The sequence below is a fragment of the Aquarana catesbeiana genome, linkage group LG04 (assembly GCF_042186555.1).
Source record: "Aquarana catesbeiana isolate 2022-GZ linkage group LG04, ASM4218655v1, whole genome shotgun sequence".
Taxonomy (NCBI): domain Eukaryota; kingdom Metazoa; phylum Chordata; class Amphibia; order Anura; family Ranidae; genus Aquarana; species Aquarana catesbeiana.
Window position 1 is genome coordinate 633,206,021 of NC_133327.1, and position 25,643 is coordinate 633,231,663.

Below are 25,643 nucleotides of genomic sequence, written 5' to 3' on the forward strand. Positions count from 1 at the left end.
CAGAGTGCACAGTCTATTTGTCTTTAGTAAATCAACCCCTATGCATCCAAAAACACTTGATTCTGCTCCTCTACTATAAGTATTGCACACATTGCGGTTGATTTACTAAAGGTAAACAGAGTGTGCACTTTTGCAAAGTGCAGTTGCACTCTGCAAAAGCAGTTGCTCCAGAGCTTAGTAAATGAGGTAAAGCTTCACTTTTTAAAAAGTACCCAATCACATGCAAAGAAAATGAAAAAAAATGCATTTTTGCTTGCACATGATTGGATGATGGAAGTCAGCTGAAGGCCTCTTGAGCACCTATAGGGAAAGAGAGCCTTGACTGATGGGAGCATGGCCAGGTGCCGGACAAGGTGGCTGAGTGGTCACCAAGGATTGGTTAAACTATGGGGGTGGGCTGGGCCTGAGCTCAGGAAAGTATTGCCCCAGGGAATTCTGGGTCTTTTGAGGAACGTGGCTGGAAGAGCTGGGAAGAACCGATGACCCTGTCCCTCTACCATGGACACCGAGCTTCTGTTGGCCCGGGTCCACGAACTGGCACTGCAAGGTCAGGCAGAAGGGCTGTTTGCCCTCCTCTCCCCTGCTTACTCTCCCCCCGCCACATGTGTACACTGCTGCTAGGTCCCCTGTACCAAGGGCCAGGAGGCGGCCCGCCCTCCATCCTGTTTGAGCCCTAGTCCTTCTAGGGCCACTTACATGCCAGCCTGCCCTCCCCACTCCCCCTGGAGCCACTGCTGAGCCGGGTGCCAGCTCTTCCCCTCCTAGGAGGTCCAGAGCATCTGCCTGCCGCCGTCGTGGGTTCTGCCCGGCGGGCTTTCCCCCGCCAGTGACTGCCGCGGCCCAGGTCTCCGCCTGCTATGCACGCTGCCGGTGCCCTACAGCCACGCAACGGTCCACCCAGGCTCCTCCAGCTGCCTCTTCCCCTGTCTGCCTCCCTGTGCCTGTGCTGTACCTGGGTCTGCCCCCGCTCCCCCGGCAGGGAGAGTGTTTCACCGCTCAGGTGGATCCAGACCCAGGTGTAAAGTTAATGTGAAGCCTTCAGAGTTGAAGAGTCCCAGGTGCTGGCTAAATGCTGAATAGAGCAAGGTATTGGAGAGAAAGATCTGGATGCCGCACACTGGATAAAGTAGAAAACTTGTCTTTATTGTAGAGATAGGACCATCAAAAGTACAAGACAATCATGCAGGATGTACAAGATCAGCTGACGCGTTTCACACTTAAAACTGAGTGCTTACTCATAGCTATGAGTAAGCACTCAGTTTCGAGTGTGAAACGCGTCAGTTGATCTTGTACATACTGCATGATTGTCTTGTACTTTTGATGGTCCTATCTCTACAATAAAGACAAGTTTTCTACTTTATCCAGTGTGCGGCATCCAGATCTTTCTCTCCAATACCCGCTCCCCCAGGACACGGGGGGGCAGGGGCTGGGAGGGTTCCACAGAGATCTCCTCTTCCAGGCCTGCCTATCCCCTAGCTCACTGTCCAGGAGTCTCTGCAGGGTCCCCTCTGGCCGCCCTCTCACATCTCCCTGCGGGCGGTTCCTCTGCTCTCCCAGCATCTGCGCTGCTGCCCCCAGTGGCTCCTTCTCTCCATGCGCCCAGCAGGGCGGGAGATTAGAATGTGCCAGTGCACTCTGCCTCATCAGTGCTGTCTGCTCTGCATCTCTCTGCACCCAGCCGGATGGGAGATCACAATGTCTCACCTGTTGCCCACCCATTGCCTCTGTCTCCTGACTGCCCAGGTCTCCCTGCGCTCAGCTGGGCGGGAGACGGCCACTCCACACCTGCCACCCACCCCTTCCAGCTGACTCCTGTACACCGGCATCTCTCTGCACCTGGCTGGGCGGGAGATGGTTAATCTGCTCCGGCCACCCACCCCTCACCGCTGACTTCTGCATACCTGCACCTCTCTGCGCCTGGCTGGGCGGGAGGTTCATGCAGGCTGCCTGCCACCACAGCCCAGCCTCGGTCTGCTGGATGGCCTCGTCTCCCTGTGCCCGGCAGGGTGGGAGATTCCTACTCCATTCCCAGGATGTCGACTGCACCTGCCACGGGTCCTCTGTCTGGAGTCCACGGTTGCTCTTGTTTTGCTCAGCTCGCCAGGCCGCCACCATTCCTCTAGGAGGTGGATGTCACGGGCCTCTGCCAGCCCCTACCACGGTTGATCTTGCACCAGACGTTCCGCCTGGATCTGCTGCTGGTCGCCCTTCTTCAGCTCTGCCTGTGCGCATCAGTGAGCATGACTGTGATTTAATTTGGGGTAGGTCCAGTGAAGCTGTCGTATCGGGCACGCCAGACGAACGCATAGTTACGGTCGTAAAATCGGTTCTGTCCCACATGGGGGTATTGGGTCCAGCGGTTAGGATGGGCTACGTTGCCAATGGCGCTCTGTGGGCGGTTTCGCCGACTGGCACGCACCTGTCGGAGGAGGTAAACACATGTAAGTGTGTTATGTTGCATCTGGCAAGATCTGGCGTTGCAAATTTATTGATTTTCTCGCGCTTGTCCCTCCCGACAAATCTTGTCGTGTTGACGTTGCGGCGCAAGGTGACAAATCAAAACAGCTTCCTTGGACATTCGGTAACTGGCTGCAAGTGTTCTGTGCTTACACCGGAGTGCTTTGTGAGCGGTTCCCAGAGTTGGCTGCATCTCTCTTTTGCTACTTAGATCTTATTTGGGGTGTCTATAAGGTTTACGGGGGTCAGTGTTGCTTATAATACAACACCCTGTTTCACCAAAAAATGGAGTTTCGTTTTGATTGCCAAGACAACGCATGTAATTGCGTGCCATAACATGCGTTAACACGTGTGCATTAACATCCCACAACGGAACATTTAAGAGTGAATGGGCCCTAAAGAGAAAGGATAGCACAGCCCAGTGTACTAGCTAGGGGATAATAATCAAATATGGGAAAAAGAAATAGAAAAACATCCCTTATAAGGCTAGGTTCAGACCTATGCAGCTTGCTGTTAATGCGTTTTGCGCTTTTTTTCACACGTATATTTGACACATTTTTAATGCATTTTTGATGTGTTTCACATTTTGGTGAGGTGTCTGTTGTCATGCAGGAGAAACCAGCAAAAGTGTAACGGAAACGCATCAAAAACGGAAGCACTGCGTTTTTTGATGCGTTTCCACTGTGCTTTAATTGAAGTCTATGGAGTCAAAAACTCATCCATAAAAAAAGTCCCTGATGCTTTAAAAAAAAAAAAAAAAAACAGTTGAAAATGCACAGATGTGAACGTGACCTATAGGAAATCATGTTAAATGGACTATAGTGCGTTTCTGCAAAACTAAAAACGCACTGCAAAACACATAGGTGTGAACCAGGCCTAACAGCTGTACAGGTCTAATTTCAAAAAGTATACAGTTTGATTAATAACTTTAATAGAAACAACTCATGGTACAAAATAAACCTTATTCTGTAATAGGTTCACACTTGTGCGTCTGTATTGTCATGCATTTTCTGTGCATTTTTAATGCATCAAAAAAGACATTGGGGTAGGTGAATTGTGTCAAAATTGGGCAAAGTATGTGCGTATGTAAGATAGGGAGCGTAGATTGTAATCTCCTTGAGGGCTGGTTCACACTAGAGCGTGGTGTGGGAAAGCTTGCTTCCGTGTGTGTCACCTGCACCATACAAGAACACGTAGTGCTTGCTAGATACACGCAAGTGTCCTTTGTTGTTAATGGCACCTCAATTGTTCCAGCAATCGTGGCGTTTTACGACCACCAAATCGCATGGTGCCCCAGTATGATGTGGTCTAGTGTGGCACAATTTGTAAAAGTAGCACTTGCAGTACTTTTTGCATTGAAATGCACACAATCCAGTGTGAAGGAGCCCTGAAGGCAGGGACTGATGTGAATATACAATATGCGGAAGTGTTCCGTAAATTGTTAGTGCTGTGTATGTAAATACCTGTAATATATAAGATCTGCCTTTTTTTCTGCATTTTTCATGCGTTTTTTCAAAGCAGTTTTAAACCCAAAAGCAAACATTTATTCTATTGCAGCTTACCAATTCTTAGATGTGATGGCTGCATTTGTTTTCCTTTTTTAGGCTTTCTTTTCTTTATTTTCAGCTGGTGATCCAGCCAGTAAGTCAGAACAAGCTGTCTTGCAAATGTAGCCGTTAAGAAGGTTGAGACAAACCATTTACCACTGACAGGGGTGCTTACAATAATCAGCTCTTATTTATTTATGTAAAACCTTTATCCCAAAAGGAAAAAAACAGTTTGCTGTCCCTGCTTATAAAATGCTAGCTGGAGTTCAGCTTCAGTTTTTTAGTGTATTTAAATCTGCTACTACTTCTAACACTCCCCCCAGATTAACCCCTTGGCTAGTATGCATTGAGAGCTACCTGCCGGCTATCGTTCTGGGAGAGCGTAAGGAGTGCGCTCTGTGGACAGTAAGTAGTTTTAACAGGGTTGCATATATGCAGCTGTTTGGCGTTAAGTCCCACCTGCTGAGCGGCCGCATATATGTGTGCGGCTGGCGCCAAGAAATTAACAATGTTGGTGTCCAAATGTGGCCCTGTGCTCCTTCATCCAGAGTGGGGGCACTCTAATACAGGAGGTGTGTTACTGGCCAGATCACCAGGTGAAAACAGAGGGGAAAAGATTAAAAAAAGAAAACTAATGCAGCCCCCATCCCTAATGATTGGTCAGCTGCAATATATTATATTAATAACATATTAATGTGCTCCCATTGAAGTCTGTGAAGCCAAAATTGCGCTTTGACACACCAAAAGAAGCGCCTGCACCTTTTTTCCAAGTCGCACGGAAGCGCGTTACATTGGAGTGAATGGGCCCCATGAACAATAATGAGATTCCTCTTGTCCTGCATTGATGCACAGCCACTGAAGCTCAACCAATCACACAGGTGTGAATGAAGACTTAATCTCTCGCTCCCATCTGTGTGATTTGTCGAGCTTTGGCCATTGTGCAACAATGCACGACATGAAAATCACATTGGGGTTGATTTACTAAAATTGGAGAGTGCAAAATCTGGTGCAGCTGTGCATGGTAGCCAATCAGCTTCTAACTTCAGCTTGTTCAATTAAGCTTTGACAAAAAACAAAAACTGGAAGCTGATTGGCTACCATGCACAGCTGCATCAGATTTTGCACTCTCCAGTTTAACCACTTGCCGCCGACCATAGAGCAAAATGACGGCAGCAAAGTGGTTGCGATATCCTGACTGGACGTCATATGACGTCACCAGGATATCAAGCCACTGCGCAGGCGCACATTGCGGCGATCGTTGTTGAGATGTGTCAGTCTAAAAATAAAATAAAATAACACACCGCAACACCAATCTAGGTAAAGAGTCTCTGATAGAGACACTTTACCACGTGATCAGCCATGTCCAATCACAGCTGATCACAGTGTAAACAGGAAGAGCCATTGATCGGCTTTTTCTCACTCACGTCTGTCAGACGCAAGTAGTGGAGAGCCGATTGGCTGCTCCTCTGACAGGGGGGTCTGTGCTGATTGATTATCAGCGCAGCCCCCCCCAAGAATGCCCACACTGGACCACCAGGGACCCCACCAGGACCACCAGGGATGCCCACCACTAGTCATCACCAGGTATGCCACCCATGGCCACCGGGGATAACAATCAGTGCCCACAATGGATGCCAATCAGTGCCCACAGTGGATGCCTGTCAATCAGTGATGCCCATCAGTACCATCCATTAGTGCACTTCAGTGCCACCTATCAGTGCCCATCCATGCCACCTATCAGTGCCCATCCGTGCTGCCTATCAGTGCCCATCAGTGCCACCTTTCAGTGCCGCCTATGTGTACCCATTAGTGCTGCTTATCAGTGCAACCTTTTAGTGCTGCCTATCAGTGCCCCATCAGTTCTGCATATTAGTGCACATCATCAGTGCCCATCAGTGCCACCTCATCAGTGCCCATCAGTGCCCCCTTATCAGTGCCCGTCAGTGCAGCCCCATCAGTGAAGGAGAAAACTTACTTATTTACAAAGTTTTGTAACAGAAACAAAAAAAAAACAAAACATTTTTTTCACAATTTTCTGTCTTTTTTTAATTTGTTTATCAGAAAATAAAAATCCCAGAGATGATCAAATACCACCAAAAGAAAGCTCTATTTGTGGGAACAAAATGATAAAAATTTAGTTTAGCATGACCGCGCAAATGTCATTCATTCAAAGTGTGACAGCGCTGAAAGCTGAAAATTGTTCCGGGCAGGAAGGTGTATAATTGCTCGGTATTGAAGTGGTTAAGTAAATCAATCCCATGTATATATGTTTTTTTTTGTTTTTTTGTTTTTTATCCAACATTATCCATAAAAGACAAATAAAAAAAAAAATACAATATTACAATTCGGCTTATACATGGGAAGGTTTTAAGTGTTTTTTACACGCTAGGCTTTATTTTGTATTATAGATTGTTTTATATCAAAGTTATTAAAGACTTTTTTTGTTTCTTTTTTACTTTTTTTGATATTGGAGTTTTTGCAGCCCTTGTGACGAGCATTCCTCTCTTTTATTGTTAGGTGTCGATGGAAAGTCTCCAGCCAGTAACCTGCGCAAGGTGCACCGAGGAGAAGTGAAGTCCTGTGACCATCGCCTGTCCTCCCTTCTCCTCTCCTTCGTCTGCCTTGCCTGGAGGTCAGCTTTGGGTGGGGGATCACAGGGAAAACACACACAGCCCCCAAGTGCTGCTCTCCCCGGGCTCACGTTAATCCGCACGCAGTCGGGAAGGGGGCTCGTTCAGGAATAACTTAGCAGTTTTTACAGACGATCAGGAACCAGAAGTCTCATCCGAGCGCTCTGCATAGAGTGAGGTGATGAATTTCCTCGCTCCCCCCCTCCTCTGCCTCCTCCTGCTGCTGCTGTAACGGAGACTCTGCAATTCAAAGACCTGATCACGGCACAGCTCTTTGAACTGCCCGCATCTCTTTTTTCTGTTCTGGCGCCACCCCACCCCCCCCCCCAACTAATTTTATGCCATTCTAGGCAATGCCTAATTTTGCCTAATGGAAGGAGCCGGCCCCGTGGACAGCCAGGCGCCCCCGTCAGTGGAGGAGGACCCAGCACCCCTCCCGAGTGGAGGTCGTGGGAGCCGGTGAGAGGAGGCGTGCGTTCAGTGCTTCTGCATGGTGTACTCTCCGTAATACCCAACCGGCTACCTGACTGCTTACCACCAGGTACTGTGCCCTTCGCTCTCCTAGCACACAGGGGGGGTGGTGGGGGTGGTGGTGGAGGTGGTGGGGGGGATAGCATCTTCTCCTTCTGTGTCCTCTTTTCCCTTCTTCCTTGTCAGTTTTGCCATAGAACTAAGAAAGATTAGACAGACCCGTGACTCTACTGCGTCGTTAGAGTGCAGCCAAAGTCTGGAGCAAGAGTTTTCGGACGCTGATAAGATGCAGGCAACTGGCTGACCTTCCTCTGGGATACTCGCGCTGTGGGACTTGTCTGTGTCTGTGCTATGTGTGTACTTGTGTGTAACCTTGGCGAGCCTCGCATGAACTTACTCAGCAGTCAGTTCTCATAGTCACCGCACAATAGAGGAGATTGCAATGACAGAGGCAGACGGCACTCACAGGAGGGGGGGAGGAAAAACCTATACGATTTCCTCGCAACCTCTCTAGGTAGCAACGTCGCAAAGTGTGGTAACCCATAGCAACCAATCGCATCTTTGTTTTTCTGAAGTCTGATCCCTCCAAAACGAATTCCAGGCGATCGTTCAGCGACAAACATTTTGCAATTTGCACGTTTTTAAGACGTGTTGAATATGTGATTTAGGGGGAAGCATTGCACATGGCTGTGTGTGTGTGTGTGTGTGGGGGGGGGGGTTGCTAGTGCTTTTCTGTATCCTTGATGCGTGCTTAAGTGGCAATATTCACCGTTTTTTAAATATTTTCTGTATTAGGTAAAAATTAAATGTGCGCTCAGCTTGAAGCCTGCCGCGGCAAATTATGGGCTACTCACTAACCTGAAGGACAAAAAAATGAGTGTGAACTTAGCTTGAAGCCCACCTCGGCAATTTATAGGCTACCCATTAATGGAAAGGATGAAAAATTAGCATAAACGTTGCTTGAAGCCCATTTCAGCAAAAATTGAAGGTTGACTACTAACAGGACAAAAAATGAGTGTGAGCTTAGCTTTAAGCCCACCTTGGCAACTTGTAGGCTACTCTCTAACCAGAAGGACAAAAAAATGAGTGTGAACTTAGCTCGAAGCCCACCTCGGCAACTTGTAGGCTACCCAATAATGAAAAGGATGAAAAATTAGCATAGACGTTACTCAAAGCCCATTTCAGCAAAAATTGAAGGTTGACTACTAACAGGACAAAAAATGAGTGTGAACTTAGCTTGAAGCCCACCTCGGCAACTTACAGTATAGGCTACCCAATAATGGAGAGGATGAAAAATGAGCATAAACGTTGCTCGAAGACCATTTAAGCGAAAATTGAAGGTTGACTACTAACAGGACAAAAAATGAGTGTGAGCTTAGCTTGAAGCCCAGCTGGGTTAGCAGGGACAGGTTGAAATCCAATCCATCTATGGGCATGCTGATTGTACCCAAATCGATCAATTTGGGTACAACCAGCATGTCAGATTTTTACATGCGATTATTGCCAGCGGCCAGTGCAGTTGCTCCAGAGCTTAGTAAATGAGCAGAAGCTCTGCTGACTTCCATCATCATTTCAATCATGTGCAAGCAAACATTCTCTTTATTTAATTTTCGATGCAGGTGATTGGGTACTCTTTGCAAAGTGAAGCTTTACTTCATTTACTAAGCTTTAGAGCAACTGCACTTGCAACGTGCAACTGCACTTTGCAACATGCAACTGCACTTTGCAAAGTGCACAGCCTATTTGCCTTTAGTAAATCAAACTCTGCTGTGTTCTTCTGGCAGGGACAGCTACCCATGCCCCCTCCACAGGAGGGATTCCCCCATCAACACTGAGTGTGTTGATGGGGGAATCGAGCGATTTTCTTTCCTGCAACCCTTGGCAGCAGGAAAGAAAATTGCATCATCTATGGCCTGCCTAACCGGAAGGACAAAAAATTAGGGTGAACTGAGCTTGAACCCTACACTGGCAAATTGTAGGTTGACTACTTGCAGGACAACAAATGAGTGTGAAATTAGCTTGAAGCCCACCTCAGCAACTTGTAGGCTACCCAATAATGGGAAAGGCAAAAATAAGCATAAACGTTGCTCGAAACCCACCTCAGCAAAAATTGAAGTTTGACTACTAACTAACAGGACAAAAAATGAGTCTGAGCTTAGCTTGAAGCCCACCTCGGCAACTTGTAGGCTACTCATTAACCAGAAGGACAAAAGTGAGTGTGAACTTAGCTTGAAGCCAACCTTGGCAACTTGTAGGCTACCAACGCATGGAAAGGACAACAATTAGCGTAAACGTTGCTTGAAGCCCACCTTGGCAAAAATTGAAGGTTGACTACTAACTAACGAGACAAAAAACGGGTGTGAGCTTATCTTGCATTCCACCTTGGCAACTTGTAGGCTACCCACTAACCGGTAGGACAAAAAATGAGTGTTAACCTAAGCCAGCCATAGATGGCTCAAATCTCAGCTGGGTTAGCAGGGACAGGTTGAGATTCAATCCATCTATGGGCATGCTGATTGTACCCAAATCGATCCATCGCTCAACCTGGGTACAACCAGCATGTCAGATTTTTACATGCGATTATTGCCAGCGGCCAGTGCAGTTGCTCCATAGCTTAGTAAATAAACAGAGGCTCTGCTGAATTCCATGATCATTTCAATCATGTGCAAGAAAAAATGCTCTTTATTTATTTTCCTTGCAGGTGATTGGGTACTCTTTGCAAAGTGAAGCCTTACCTCATTTACTAAGCTCTGGAGCAACTGCACTTGCAGCGTGCAACTGCACTTTGCACAGCCTATTTGACTTTAGTAAATCAACCCCACTGTGTTCTCCCAGCAGGGACAGCTGCCCTTGCCCCCTCCACAGGAGGAATTTCCACATCAACACTGACTGTGAGAGATTTTCTTTCCTGCAACCCATTGCTGCAGGAAAGAAAATTGCATTGTCTATGGCCTTCCTAACCTGTAGGTCAAAAAATGAGTGTGAACTTAACTTGAAGCCCACCTGGGCAACTTGTAGGCTACCCACTAACCGGAAGGACAAAAAATGAGCGTAAACTTTGCTTGAAACCCACCACGGCAACTTGTAGGTTGACTACTAACAGGAAAAACAATGAGTGTGAACTTAGCTTAAAACACATCATGGTAACTTGTAGGCTGCCCACTAACTGTTACAACTAAAAGTTGTCAGGAATTTAGCTTGAGACATACAGTTATATAATGACGGGCAGTCAGGCGCAGGTCAATTTGCGAAAGTAAGGCGCTTGACAACTGTGCATGTGTTTTTCCTATCTTGCTACTTTTTGCGAGCACTTGCATGCTGTAAAATGTGTTCATTTTACCTATGGTTTTTGGAGTATGTTGCATGCATTTTAAGGTGTAAATAGGTGGCAATATTCACATTTTTTTTAATAGGTAGGGGTATATTCACACCAAAAGCAGTGGGACAGCATTGGGCGGCTATTCCAACGCAGTCCCACCACATGACAAGGCAAAATGCCTTATGTGCCATGCTCATACTACTGTGAGTGGTGTGCAATACAAAAAGGTACTGCGTAAAGTACTTTTTTAAGTGCAGCGCAGTGTGAAGCAATCCACTGCCTCGCACTAGGTGGCGGCCATTTGGACTTTATGAGATGATTGTTTGACATTTTTATTTGACGTTTCAATAAAGTTCATAAAAAAAAAAAAAAGTGAACAGTGCAATGCACCAAGATTGGTGCATCAGCACTGAGCTGATTTGGCTAGACCACACTGAACACCAACCGCTTCATTGTAACACAGTGGCTGGTGTGAATGTACCCTAAATTAGGGGGCTGCAAACTGTCTAAAGAAAGGACCAGTTTGCTGTCCTTCAGCCTTTAGGGGAGCCAATCTGTGGCCAGTGGGAGTAAACAATGGCCGATCTTTGCTATTAGGGAGAGAAATAGCGTCAGCGGGAGCAATAGTACCCCATTTTTGTTGTCAGTGGAAGGAATTGTACCCCGTTGTTGGTGTCAGTGGAAGCCAATATACACCGTAGTTGGTGTCAGTGGAAGGAATAATGCCTCAAGGCCTGGATTAAGGCAAGCAAAGGGCTGAATCTGGCCCGGGGCTGCAGTTTGGAGACCACTGGACTAAATATGAGTATGCACTTACCTTGAAACCCTATGAAGCCACTTGTAGGATTCCCCCTTAACTATAGAGACCTTGAGGCTGGGTTCACATTATTGTGAATTCGATGTGGATTCTCTGCATCCAATTTGCAATAGCAGGCGATTTTGAGCGACTCTATGGGCGAGCTGGTTCACATATCTCCGCTGTGGCTCCGGTGTGGATTTGCACAGGAGTCCTGTGCGTCTTTTGGTCTGTTTCAGGTCTGAATTCAGCCCAAAATTTGGGCTTAAATCGGACCTGAAACGGTAAACAGGGACCCACCGGACCCCTGCTGTGAGCCGCATGTGAAGATAGTGTGAACCCAGCCTAAAAGGATAGTTCACCTTTACAAAAAACTGCCAATGGCTGCAGGTAAGGGGTGTTTGTAGTTTAAAACAAATTGTGCAGCTCTGACTAAAGATGAATAATACCCTTGTTATAGGTGTAGGCCATTTACATACCTTACGAAGCCTGTCTGGAATACTCCCAGAACATTGCTAAGTATTCCCAGGACATTGCTAAGTATTCCCAGGACGTTGCTAAGTGAGGCCTAGTCATCACTGCTCACCTCCACCATCACAGGAGTGAGATCTCAAATGCTGAGCTCAGAGCTACTTCATCAGGGGAGAGAAAGAGTTTGTGAGGGGTTTGAATCAGAGAAAGAGGTCACTCCTGTGATGGTGGAGGTGAGCAGTGATGACTAGGCCTCACTTAGCAATGTTCTAGGAGTATTCCAGTCAGGCTTCATAAGGTATGTAAATGGCCTACACCTATAGCAAGGGCTTTATTCAACTTTAGTCAGAGCCACACAATTAGTTTTTATCTATAGATGCCCCTTATCTGCGTAGGCAGTTTTGTGTTAAAGGTGAACTATCCCTTTAAGTAAGGTCATTGATGCGAGCAAGGACCAATTTGTAAGGCCCCTTTCACACTGAGGTGTTTTTCAGGCGTTTTAGTGCTAAAATTACCACCTAAATACCGCATGAAAAACGCCCCCCATCTATCTCAGTGTAACCTTTCACACTGAGACATTGTGCTGGCTGTGCGTTGGAAAAAATCCTGCAGCTTTTTTGGAGCATCTTTTGGGCGCATAAAATAGCGCTGTAAAAACATCTATCCCAATTGAAATGAATGGGAAACGCTGTAATACCGCTTTAAAACCACCCAGAAGCTGTGGGGAAGGTCACATGACCGCATGGTCACATGGTCACATGGTCAGGTTTGCTGACGCTAACGCTTAAAAAAACGCTATAAAAACGCGATTAAAACGCATGGGCATTAGCGCTATTTTTAATGCTAACGCGGCAAAAACGCTGTAAAACCACGCTAATAGCGATCATCCTTTTTACCGCGGTTTTGCAACGCCTCAGTGTGAAAGGGGCCTAAGAGCAGGATGTTTGATGACCATGCATTAAAATGTACTATGTATGTATCTTACCTACAATGCTAATTACACTTATGAAAGGTAGGTTAAACCACAGCGGGATTCGTTAAAAGACAAAAAAAAGGAAAAAAAAAAAAAGTGTTCCATCATAAACATGGCGTAGAATTGGTTGATCTTCTACGCTCCTGCACTTTTAGAAGGTGCCCCTGTTTAGTAAGCAGAAGCCATTGTACTTTTTTTTTGTGTTTCTATAATTGTTCAATAAAACATATGGCGGTACATTATTCTGCACAGCGAAGCTTTGTTGTCGCTTTGCATTTAGAAGCTGTGTAGCTGATGTTTAAAGCAGAAGCAAAGAGGCTGAACGGAGCAGAGCCACCCTGTGGTGAAGTTATCATAAAAAAATAATGGCTGCCTTCCATCCCATCTTGATGTAACCTTTTTTTTTGGGGGGGGGGTAGAAGGAGAAACCTATAAAAAGTTTTCTTGGTACTATTGTTGGTTGTTAGAATCCAGTGAATAGGCTTTACGTTAGGGAAGCACCAAAACATGTTTTTTAAGAGCGAGTATGAGTACTGATAATTGTGCTCAAGTACTCACCGATACCGATTACAGATGTGGTGCAATTTGAACCCATACAAAATGAATGGGCTCAAATCGCACTGTAATAAATCGCATGTGATTTGAACAGGAATGCGGTGTGATTCCTGTCTGAATCGTATGCAGTTTCCCGCGCCGCTCCGGTGTGAACACAGGCTGAAGTCACTATGACACGTCTGGGATCACACAGGAGCGGTGCAGGAAACTGCATGTGACTCCGACAGGAATTGCACTACATTCCTGTTCAAATCACATGCGATTCTGTGGAGTGCGATTTGAACCCATTCGTTTTGTATGAGCTCAAATTGCACCGCAAAGATATCAGTTTTAGGTAATGGAGCATTTGCTTAGTATCGGCACCGATATCGGTATCTGTGCAAACCTATTTTAAGTGTGCCAATGTGTAGGTCCTTTTTCAGTTTAAAGCTGACCTTGAGGCAAACAGCTAAATACGCAAATTAAACAAATATATGGGGGCTATTTTACCTCCAAAAAACTTGTATTGCTGCCCATTCAGTCCTGAGATCTAAGCCCCTTCACACAGGACAATCCTGGAGGAGACCAGATTTTTCTCCACTATGGATACAGGTCTTGACCCTCCCACAGCCAGTGACTGGACAGTGAAAGGAGAAGCAGCACAGTGATGGGCTCATCTCTTGGTTTCTCTGCTATCTCCTCCTGTCAGCATCTTCCTTGCACTGCAGCTACTTTTGTTGCTTCTTCCTGTTAGGGGCGTCTGAGGTTTTTTTTCTTTAACTGCTTCTAAACGCCCCTCCGTGTTATCCTATGTGTTTATGCACACATAAACTGTCAGATGCGTTTGGAGGCATAAGTGTTTAGGGGCAGTAGAAAAAAACTACAGCCTGTGCTTCCAGAGCAGTAAAAAGAAGCTGTGAAAACATCTGACACCGCTAAAAGCTTGTGACGTCACCGCCCATCATGCCCCGGGCGGTGATGTCACAGGGGGCGGGGCCTCTGGATGACATCGCCATGTGGCCCTGCCCCTTGGCTATATAAGTATTGGCACACGGCGGACCCAGTGGGAGAGAGCATAGAGAGAACATCAGAGGAAGAACAGAGGGAGAAGTCAGCGGTAGAAGACAGCAGAGAGAGGAGAAGCGGCAGAGGGAGAAAACAGCGGCTGCGGAAGTCATCAGCGGTGAGGAGAGATGAAGACATCGCCCAAGGGGGAAGAAATCAGAAGGAGAAGAGACGCCGGAGCTGCTATAAGGAATTACTTTGTCAAAAACCTTTGTACTGTTTTTATTTTTGACACCTTTTTTGGGTGAATGGGTAGGGGTGCGATGTACCCCATACTCATTCACATAGGGTGGGGGGCTGGGATCTGGGGACCCCCTTGTTAAAGGGGGCTTCCAGATTCCGATAAGCCCCCTGCCCACAGACCCCTGACAACCAACGGCCAGGGTTGTCGGGAAGGGACAAGGAGCTTTGGGTTGGGGGGGGCGCAGCACCCACCCCCCCATGTTGAGGACATGTGGCCTGGTATGGTCAAGGAGGGGGGGTGCTTGCTCGTCCCCCCATTTTCCTGACCTGCCAGGCTGTATGTTCGGATAAGGGTCTGGTATGGATTTGGGGTGACCCCCACGCCATTTTTTTGGTGTGGGGGTTCCCCTTAAAACCCATACCAGACCAAAGGGTCTGGTATGGATCTTGGGGGGTAACACACACTGTTTTTCTTTTTCATTTTGGCGCGGTGTTCCTCTTGAAGATCCTCAGCGCACAAGTCGCACTGCAAGTCGGATCATCATGATCTGACTTCTGGTGCAACTTCTATTCAAATCAATGGGCTCTTATAGGGAACCATTGATTTTGAATATAGGCAGAGAAACGCCGCTAAAAGCTAGCGACCCTCCGCGGTACACATACATGCATTAACGCCAATACGAAAAGCGTTGCAGCTCATTTTTTATAACGCCCTGTGTGCATGAGACCTAAGAACCCTGCAAGACCAAGGAATAAATAAGTAATGGCTTACACCCTTCTAGAATAAGCAGGTACAGGTGCTCTAATTACATTTTTTTTTTTTTGCTGACTCGAATTCAGCTTTAACAGCTGCATGCTGCCCTTCCTTTTCATCCCCCTGTGTAAGCTCCAAGTCACAGCTCAAAGCTTACACATATGAGAACTCTGAATGTCTAAACTACCAATCACAGATTTGCTTTGAGGCCACTGCAAATAATGTGCTGTGTGAGTCTCTGACCTGGATCAAGTATAGCAATAAGGAATTCTTTTCTATTTTGACACTGATTCATTCACACTTTTCTGTCACTCATTTACAAATGTGCATGTTCCAGGTCTGTGACCCGACAGTACTGACTTGGACACAGCCAGGCATTTTAGGAAGGAGGACGGCAGTGGCAGCCCTTAAAAGGTTCACAAAAGTTGAATCTCCTCCTGTGAAATGTATTCTTGGCTCATACACACTGCAGCTCAAACAAAAAAAGCTGCTTTTACAAGCTTGAAGAAACTTGTATTTTTTGGGCTTTTTTGCACATTTTTAGCTTCTTTGAGCTCATTTGAGCTTTTTTGAGCATAAGCGTTTTTTTCACAAACCCTCCCCTTTTTTCCAATTTTTTTTTGGTGTGTTTTCAAGCTTCTTTGAATTTTTTCATGATCATTAATGCTTTTTCCCGCGTTTTCGGGCACTTAGGCGTCTTTTCTGCACGAAAGCTCCTCTCAAAAACGTTCGCTTGGTGAGTTTTTTTTTTTTTTCTGCCTGCAAGAGCATATGCCTGTAAACTCCTGAAAAAGCCGTAGTGTAATGGACACATTGGCTAACATGGAAGGGAGTTTTCAGACGGAAATAATGAGAGCTCAAAAAAGCTCAAAAGCCTGTAGGAGCCGCTTCTTTGAGCTGCAGTGTGCATGAGCCCTCATTGTTAAAAAAAATATATATCTAGATATATATCTATATATCTATATAGATATATAGATCTAGATCTATATCTAGATCTATATAGATATATATATATATATATATATATATATATATATATATATATATATATATATATTTACATAAATGTTTATATATACAGTATACAGGGCCACTGATAAGGCAGTACAGCCAGCCCTCCTGTACTGGGCCCGAGCCCCATCAGTTCAAGAGGGAAGCCCGGGAACCTGCTGGCTGTACAGTTTTATTGCTGACACTTGTGGATCCAGTGCAGCTGAGGCTGCAGAGAAAGGGACTGATAAATCTCTGTCCTCAGTCCCACTCACTATCTCAAATGTGAGACATCAGGGGTCTGTTTAGACCCCTGATATTTCACCAAAGCCCCCCCAATAGGGCAGTTAAAAAAAAAGTAAAAATAAAATAAATAATAAAATCACCTCACAGCCTGTTTTAACCCCACACTAGCACACCACAACAGCTTTGCACGTGGTTGTGGGGCACTTACTGATCAGCGCTATTCAATTGAATAGGTATTTATTTAATAGGGTATATTTTCTGCCATGGCTGCGAAGCATAGCATTTTAGCACAAATATTATTTGATATTGGGTGGGAAGGCTGTATGGGGCCCCGTCGTTTCTAACTGCAGCCCTGACAGTATACATAAATGTACAGTATATACAGTGTATATCCTTTTAAGCTCCAGAAAATGTTACCCCCTTCGTGACCAGGCGGTTTTTTGCTATTCAACATTGCATTGTTTTAACTGGCGATTGCAGAGTCAACACTGTACCCAAATTAAATTTATATAATTTTGTTCACACAAATAGAGCTTTCTTTTAGGGGTGTTTGATCACCTCTGTGTTTTTTATCCTTTATTATATAAATAAAAAAAGAACATAAATTTGGATAAAAAAATCAAATTTCTTCATAACTTTAGGCCAAAATGTATTCTGCTACATGTCTTTGGTAAAAAAAAAATCCCAATAAGTGAATATTAATTGGTTTGTGTAAAAGTTATAGCATCTACAAACGATGGTATATATACTGGAATTTCTATTTATTTATTTTAAACTAGTAATGGCGGCGATCAGTTTGACTATGATAGTGCAACAGGCAATCTGACACTAACTGACACTTTACAGGAACTAACTGCCAACTGCCAGTGATATCTCCAGTGACACTAATGCAGTAATTAGTGTTAATACTATATACTGTCACATTACTAATGACACTGGCTAGGAAGGGGTTAACATCTGGGGCAATTAAGGGGTTAATTGCGTGCCTAACAACATGTAATGTGTGCTGCTTTTTGCAACAAATTGATTTGTTTTTCTTCCCTGCTGACAAACGCCTGCTGTTTCAAATCACAGGAGAGTAGGCGGATAAGGGCACGTGCCCAAATCCTATAAACAGGCAGCAACGTGCGGGTCGTGGCTGTGCCTATAGAAGCCGCCCTGTCGCAGTATGTGTACTGCGGAGGGTCAGCAAGTATATACAGTGGGGATGAAAGTATTCAGACTTCCCTTAAATTTTTCACTCTTTGTTATATTGCAGCCATTTGCGAAAATCATTTAAGTTCATTTTTTTTCCTTATTAATGTACACACAGCACCTCATATTGACAGAAAAACACAGAATTGTTGACATTTTTGCAGATTTACAGTGGGGCAAAAAAGTATTTAGTCAGCCACCAATTGTGCAACTTCTCCCACTTAAAAAGATGAGAGAGGCCTGTAATTGTCATCATAGGTATACCTCAACTATGAGAGACAAAATGTGGAAACAAATCCAGACAATCACATTGTCTGATTTTTGAAAGAATTTATTTGCAAATTATGGTGGAAAATAAGTATTTGGTCACCTACAAGATTTCTGGCTCTCACAGACCTGTATCTTCTTCTTTAAGAGGCTCCTCTGTCCTCCACTCATTACCTCTATTAATGGCACCTGTTTGAACTTGTTAAGTCAGGGCTCTGGCTGGGCCATTCAAGAACAGTCACGGAGCTGTGTGAAGCCACTCCTTTGTTATTTCGCTGTGTGCTTAGGGTCATTGTCTTGTTGGAAGGTAAACCTTTGGCCCAGTATGAGGTCCTGAGCACTCTGGAGAAGGTTTTCGTCCAGGATATCCATGTACTTAGCCGCATTCATCTTTCCCTCCATTGCAACCAGTTGTCCTGTCCCTGCAGCTGAAAAACACCCCCACAGCATGATGCTGCCACCACCATGCTTCACTGTTGGGACTGTATTGGACAGGTGATGAGCAGTGCCTGGTTTTCTTCACACATACCGCTTAGAATTAAGGCCAAAAAGTTCTATCTTGGTCTCATCTGACCAAAGAATCTTTTTTCTCACCATCTTGGAGTCCTTCAGGTGTTTTTTTAGCAAACTCCATGCCGGCTTTCATGTGTCTTGCACTGAGGAGAGGCTTCCGTCGGGCCACTCTGCCATAAAGCCCCGTCTGGGGGGGCTGCAGTGATGGTTGACTTTCTACAACTTTCTCCCATCTCCCGACTGCATCTCTGGAGCTCAGCCACAGTGATCTTTGGGTTCTTCTTTATCTCTCTCACCAAGGCTCTTCTCCCCCGATAGCTCAGTTTGGCCGGACGGCCAGCTCTAGGAAGGGTTCTGGTCGTCCCAAACGTCTTCCATTTAAGTATTATGGAGGCCACTGTGCTCTTAGGAACCTTAAGTGCAGCAGAAATTTTTTTGTAACCTTGGCCAGATCTGTGCCTTGCCACAATTCTGTCTCTGAGCTCTTCAGGCAGTTCCTTTGACCTCATGATTCTCATTTGCTCTGACATGCACTGTGAGCTGTAAGGTCTTATATAGACAGGTGTGTGGCTTTCCTAATCAAGTCCAATCAGTATAATCAAACACAGCTGGACTCAAATGAAGGTGTAGAACCATCTCAAGGATGATCAGAAGAAATGGACAGCACCTGAGGTAAATATATGAGTGTCAAGGCAAAGGGTCTGAATACTTAGGACCATGTGATATGATTCAGTTTTTCTTTTTTAATAAATCTGCAAAAAATGTAAACAATTCTGTGTTTTTCTGTCAATATGGGGTGCTGTGTGTACATTAATGAGGAAAAAAATTAACGTAAATTATTTTAGCAAATGGCTGCAATATAACAAAGAGTGAAAAATTTAATATATATATATATATGTGAGTATATGTGAGTACACCCCTCACATTATAAATATTTTATTATATCTTTTCATGTGACAACACTGAAGAAATGACACTTTGCTAAAATGTAAAGTAGTGAGTGTACAGCTTGTATAACAGTGTAAATTTGCTGTCCACTCAAAATAACTCAACACACAGCCATTAATGTTTAAACGGCTGGCAAAAAAAGTGAGTACACTCCTAAGTGAAAATGTCCAAATTGGGCCCAAAGTGTCAATATTTTGTGCAGCCACCATTATTTTCCAGCACTGTCTTAACCCTCTTGGGCTTGGAGTTCACCAGAGCTTCACAGGTTGCCACTGGTGTCCTCTCCCACTCCTCCATGACGACATCACAGAGCTGGTGGATGTTAGAGACCTTGCGCTTCTCCACCTTCCGTTTGAGGATGCCCCACAGATGCTCAATAGGGTTTAGGTCTGGAGACATGCTTGGCCAGTCCATCACCTTTACGCTCAGCTTCTTTAGCAAGGCAGTGGTCATCTTGGAGGTGTGTTTGGGATCGTTATCATGTTGGAATACTGCCCTCTGGCCCAGCCTCTGAAGGGAGGGGATCATGCTCTGCTTCAGTATGTCACAGTACGTGTTGGCATTCATGGTTCCCTCAATGAACTGTAGCTCCCCAGTGCCAGCAGCACTCATGCAGCCCCAGACCATGACACTCCCATCACAATGCTTGACTGTAGGCAAGACACACTTGTCTTTGTACTCCTCACCTGGTTGCCACCACACATGGTTGAGACCATCTGAACCAAATAAGTTTATCTTGGTCTCATCAGATCACAGGACATGGTTCCAGTATTCCATGCCCTTAGTCTGCTTGTCTTCGGCAAACTGTTTGCGGGCTTTCTTGTGCATCATCTTTAGAAGAGGCTTCCTTCTGGGACAACAGCCATGCAGACCAATTTGATGCAACATGCGGCGTATGGTCTGAGCACTGGCAAGCTGACCCTCCACCCCTTCAACCTCTGCAGCAATGCTGGCAGCACTCATATATCTATTTCCCAAAGACAACCTCTGGATATGATGCTGAGCATGTGCACTCAACTTCTTTAGTCGATTATGGCGAGGCCTGTTCTGAGTGGAACCTGTCCTGTTAAACCACTGTATGATCTTGACCACTGTGCTGCAGCTCAGTTTCAGGGTCTTGGCAATCTTCTTATAGCCTAGGCCATCTTTCTTTAGAGCAACAGTTCTTTTTTTTCAGATCCTCAGAGAGTTCTTTGCCATGAGGTGCCATGTTGAAGTTCCATTGACCAGTATGAGTGAGAGCGATAACACTACTTTTAACACACCTGCTCCCCATTCACACCTGAGACCTTGTAACACTAACGAGTCACATGACACCGGGGAGGGAAAATGTCTAATTGGGCCCAATTTGGACATTTTCACTTAGGGGTGTAATCACTTTTGTTGCCAGCGGTTTAGACAATAATGGCTGTGTGTTGAGTTATTTTGAGGGGACAGCAAATTTATACTGTTATACAAGCTGTACACTCACTACTTTACATTGTAGCAAAGTGTCATTTCTTCAGTGTTCAAAATACAAAAACAAAATACAAAAACACATGAAAATATATAATAAAATATTTACAAAAAAATCGAGGGGTGTACTCACTTTTGTGAAAAAACTGTAGCTCCAACAGTTTACGCAGCACTTTACAACTTGAGGGTAGACTACAACTACAACAAATGTACACTGTTATACAAGCTGTACACTCACTACTTTACATTGTAACAAAGTGTATCTAAAGTCTAAATTGATTGGTAGGAAGCTATACCCATTCATTTCTTTGCTTCTGCGATCATGTTGATCAAATTGCGCATCAAATAGATGTTGAATCGAAGTGTGTAATAAATTTGTGACCCCTTTCATTTCCTTTGAGGGTTGCACCAATTCAACACCCCTATCACTGCCTGCTGTGTAAGGTAGGCTGCACATACAAGTAAAACAAAACGAAATTGTACATGCTGTGCAAAACATTTTTAAAAATTGGTGTAAAATTTTTAACTACATAACTTCCGGCCTTTTAGAAGGACCCGTTATTTTTTTTTTAAACGATTTACAAAATACTTTGACAGTAAGCCATGGAAAGAGACGTGTGATAAACCTACCTTTCGAATTTCCCAGACAGACAGACAGACAGTCAGACAGAGTTCACAAGTTCAAACCCCCCCTCCTCCTATACCCCACTCTTCAATTAATGGTGGGTGAGACTCCTAATGTAACCACAGCCCTCATCTCTTGTCTGCTAGTCAAGTGATTGCTTCCTTACTGAATTAATTCTGCTACAACCTGAATTCAAATAAGATTGCAGCTCGCAGGCCTAGTGGGATCCAGACTTGTATCCATTTAGCTCTCTCTCTTTTTTTTTTGCCGCTTTGATATATTTATTTATTTTTTTTTATTTTAAATCTAGTTATGTAGCGAAGCCACATGGGACTGCTGTGTTATCAAACACGAGTCTGGGAGAATGGACTACACGCTATCTGTTGTTACAGTAATGTGGGCAGGGTGTGTTTTCCCTTAATGTGCGCTGTATTCCGCGGATTAAATCTGGGCCATGGAACGGCTTTGGATTTGTAGATGCAGAAATCCTGTTTAAAAGTCTGTTTAATAAAGGAAAATATACCGTGATAGCCACTACTTTTACCGCGGGGAAATGAGCGCTTATAAGTGAAATTTTACTTATATACCTTCTACGTGACATTGTGGGGGATGGGTGCAAAAAAGAAGCTTGCTTTTATGAAATTAACGTCAAGGTGCCGGCAGATAAAACAGCCCCCCACCCCACCCCCCCCCCCCCCCCCCCCCGTTTATTAAATTCATGAATTAATTGAAATTACTTATAGGTTTTTTTTCAATATAGTTCCTTAAAGCGGTTTTAAACCCAAAAGCAAACATTTATTACATTGCAGCTTACCAATCCTTAGATGTGATGACTGCATGAGTTTTCTTTTTTAGGCTTTTTTTTTCTTCTTCTTTTTTTCATCTGGGGATCTGGCCAGTAAGTCTGTTGTTCTTCAAAAGAACAAACTCTCCAGCGGAATGTATCAGTTACAGGGATGAGGCAAACCATTTAACACTGAGAAGGGTGCTTACAATGGTCAGCTTTTATTTATTCATGTAAAACCTTTACCAAAAAAGGCGAAAAAAGTTTGCTGTAACTGATTATAAAGTGTGAGCTGGAGTTTGGTTTCAATTTGTTAGTGTATCTAAATCTGCTACACAAACCGAATATCGGACAGCATTGGCTGGTTCAATAAAAACCAGCCCGCATTCGACTCCTGTGTCCGACAGAAGAAGAGGTATGGGCGAAAAAAAAAAGTCTGCCGACTGGCACGCGATCAGCACTCTCAGCCATTGCTGACTGGAGTGTCCTGCCGGGGGGGGGGGGGGGGGCGGGGGGGGTGCACCCCCCCTGTCAGAACACAATAGCTAAGCTAAAAGCTAGATTGCTGTACTAACCTCACTAACCTGGTCTCAAAATACCAACCAAATTGTTCTCTTCCCTCCTCCCAGGACCTCCTGCTCTCTAGCTCCCTTGTCAGCTCATCAAATGCTCGCCTCCAAGACTTCTCTCGAGCCTCTCCCATCCTCTGGAATTCTCTTCCCCAATCTGTCTGGCTATATCCTACTTTATCCACTTTCAGATGACCCCTGAAAACTCATCTCTTCAGAGAAGCCTATCTGGCCCCCACCTAACAACTGTACTTTTATTTTATCCATCAGTACATCCCCACAGTTATTACCTCTTGTGTTATTACCTCTTGTATCTCTTGACCCTCCCTCATAGATTGTAAGCTCTAATGAGCAGGGCCCTCTGATTTCTCCTGTTTTAAATTGGTTGTAAACCCTTACAGACCACTTTAACCTACAGGTAAGCCTAGATTAAGGCTTACCTGTAGGTGCAAGAAATATCTCCTTAACCTACACGGTTAAGGAGATATTTTCCTAAAAACGGGCACCAATGTCTACGGCGCATGCACGCTGTAGACAACGGCACAAGCGCACTGAGCGTGCCGTTAGTGAAGGCGATCATGCCGTCACTGACGGCTCCCGCGCGCATGCGCCGGAGTGACGTCATCGCTGGTCCGGACAGTCACAGCGCCAGAGCAGCTATATCTGGAAGTCACTCCGGGAATCATGGCGGCGACGGAGGAGGTGGACAAGAGTCGCTTCGGAGGCTTCGAACTCAGGTAAGTAATTCATAATGAGCTAGTATGCTAGCTCATTATGCCTTTGTCCTGCAGGGTGTTTTTTTTGTTTTTATTTTTAGAGAGGGTTTACTTCCTCCTTAACCACTTCAATACAGGGCACTTAAACACCTTCCCGCCCAGACCAATTTTCAGCTTTCAGTACTCTCACACTTTGAATGACAATTACTCTGTCATGCTACACTGTATCCAAACAAAATTTTTATCATTTTTTTCTCACAATTAGAGCTTTCTTTTGGTGGTATTTAATCACCGCTGGGTTATTTCTTTTTTGCAATATAAGCAAAAAAAGAGCGAAAATTTTGAAAAAAAAAACACTTTTTTTTAGCTTCTATTGTAAAATTTTGCAAATAAGTCATTTTTCTTCATAAATTTGGGCCAAAATTTATACGGCTACAAAATAACCCAAATTAGTGGATATTATTTAGTCTGTGTGAAAGTTATAGAGTCTACAAGTTAGGGTGCAAATCACTGAAAATAGATCACATCTGATCTCACCTGATGTACTAAAGGCCTATCTCATTTCTTGAGACACTAACAATCAAGGAAAGTACAAATACCCCCCAAATGACCCCTTTTTGGAAAGTAGACATTCCAAGGTATTTAGTAAGAGGCATGGTGAGTTTTTCGAAGTTGTAATTTTTTCCCACAATTCTTGGGAAAATGAAGAGTTTTTTTTTTTTTACACAAATTTATTGTATTGACAGGTTATTTCTTGAACACAGCATGCATATACTTGCAACTACACCCAAAAATACATTCTGCTACTCCTCCTGCTACACCCCAACGTATAATCTATGAGGCATAATGAGTCTTTTGAACGATTCATTTTTTTTTCCATAAGTTTTCGGAAAACGTGGGAAAAAAATGGAAAACGCATTTTTTTTACACAAAGTTGTCAATTTATAAGATATTTCCAAGACATATCATGTACATAGCAAAAATGACACCCCAAAATACATTCTGCTACACCTCCTGAGTATGGCAATACCACATGTGTGAGACTTTTACACAGCCTGGCCACATACAGAGGCCCAACATCCAAGTAGCACCTCTAGGCATTCTAGGAGCAAAATTACACAAATAATTTCATGACGACCTATCTCCCTTTTGAAGGCCCTGGAGCACCAGGACAATGGAAACGCCCACAAAATGACCCCATTTTGGAAAGCAAACACCCCAACGTATAATCTATGAGGCATAATGAGTCTTTTGAATGGTTCATTTTTTTCCAGAAGTTTTTTTGGAAAACGTGGGAAAAAAATGAAAACGCATTTTTTTTACACAAAGTTGTCGATTTATAAGATATTTTTAACACATAGCATGTACATAACAAAAATGACACCACAAAATACGTTCTGCTACTCCTCCTGAGTTTACCGATACCACATGTGTGACACTTTTACACAGCCTAGCCACATACAGGGGCCAAACATCCAAATAGCACCTCCAGTCATTCTAGGAGCATACCGTATTTATCGGCGTATAACACACACTTTTTTCCCCTTAAAATCAGGGGGAAATCGTGGGTGCGTGTTATACGCCGATCCCCGCTATTTTTGTGATCTATCGGAGCGATCGCGGCGATCGCCGCCGACATTCACATAGCGTGTATTTTTAAATATGGCGCCGCGGAGTTCGGAGGGACTCGGCGGCGCTCGTTCAGCTGAACGAGCGCCGCCGAGAACACAGTGACTGGGCGGAGCCGAGATACACATAGCCGAGGGTTCTCGGCTCTTCTCGGCGCCGTTCACAGTCCCGCCCAGTCCCGCCATTGGACCTCTGTGCCATATTTAAAAATACACACTAAACTTGTGTATGTCAGCGGCACTGGGGACAAGGCTGCACTGACCACTGGGGACAAGGCTGCACTGACCACTGGGGACAAGGCTGCACTGACCACTGGGGACAAGGCTGCACTGACCACTGGGGACAAGGCTGCACTGGGGCAAGGCTGCACTGGGGCAAAGCTGCACTGGGGCAAGGCTGCACTGACAATTCTGCACTGGGGCAAAGCTGCACTGACAAGGCTGCACTGGGGCAAAGCTGCACTGACAATTCTGCACTGGGGCAAAGCTGCACTGACAAGGCTGCACT

At 44.8% G+C, this 25,643-nt stretch overlaps 1 protein-coding gene across 1 annotated transcript in view; it reads left to right on the forward strand.

Moving 5' to 3' along the window:
- Positions 1 to 7,030: 7,030 nt before the first annotated feature.
- ESRRG (estrogen related receptor gamma) overlaps positions 7,031 to 25,643 on the forward strand; it is a 1,188,946-nt gene continuing 1,170,333 nt past the window's right edge. The window contains exon 1 of the mRNA XM_073628379.1: positions 7,031 to 7,175. The gene's annotated coding sequence lies outside the window, so the exon portion shown is untranslated. The remainder of the gene's footprint in view (positions 7,176 to 25,643) is intronic.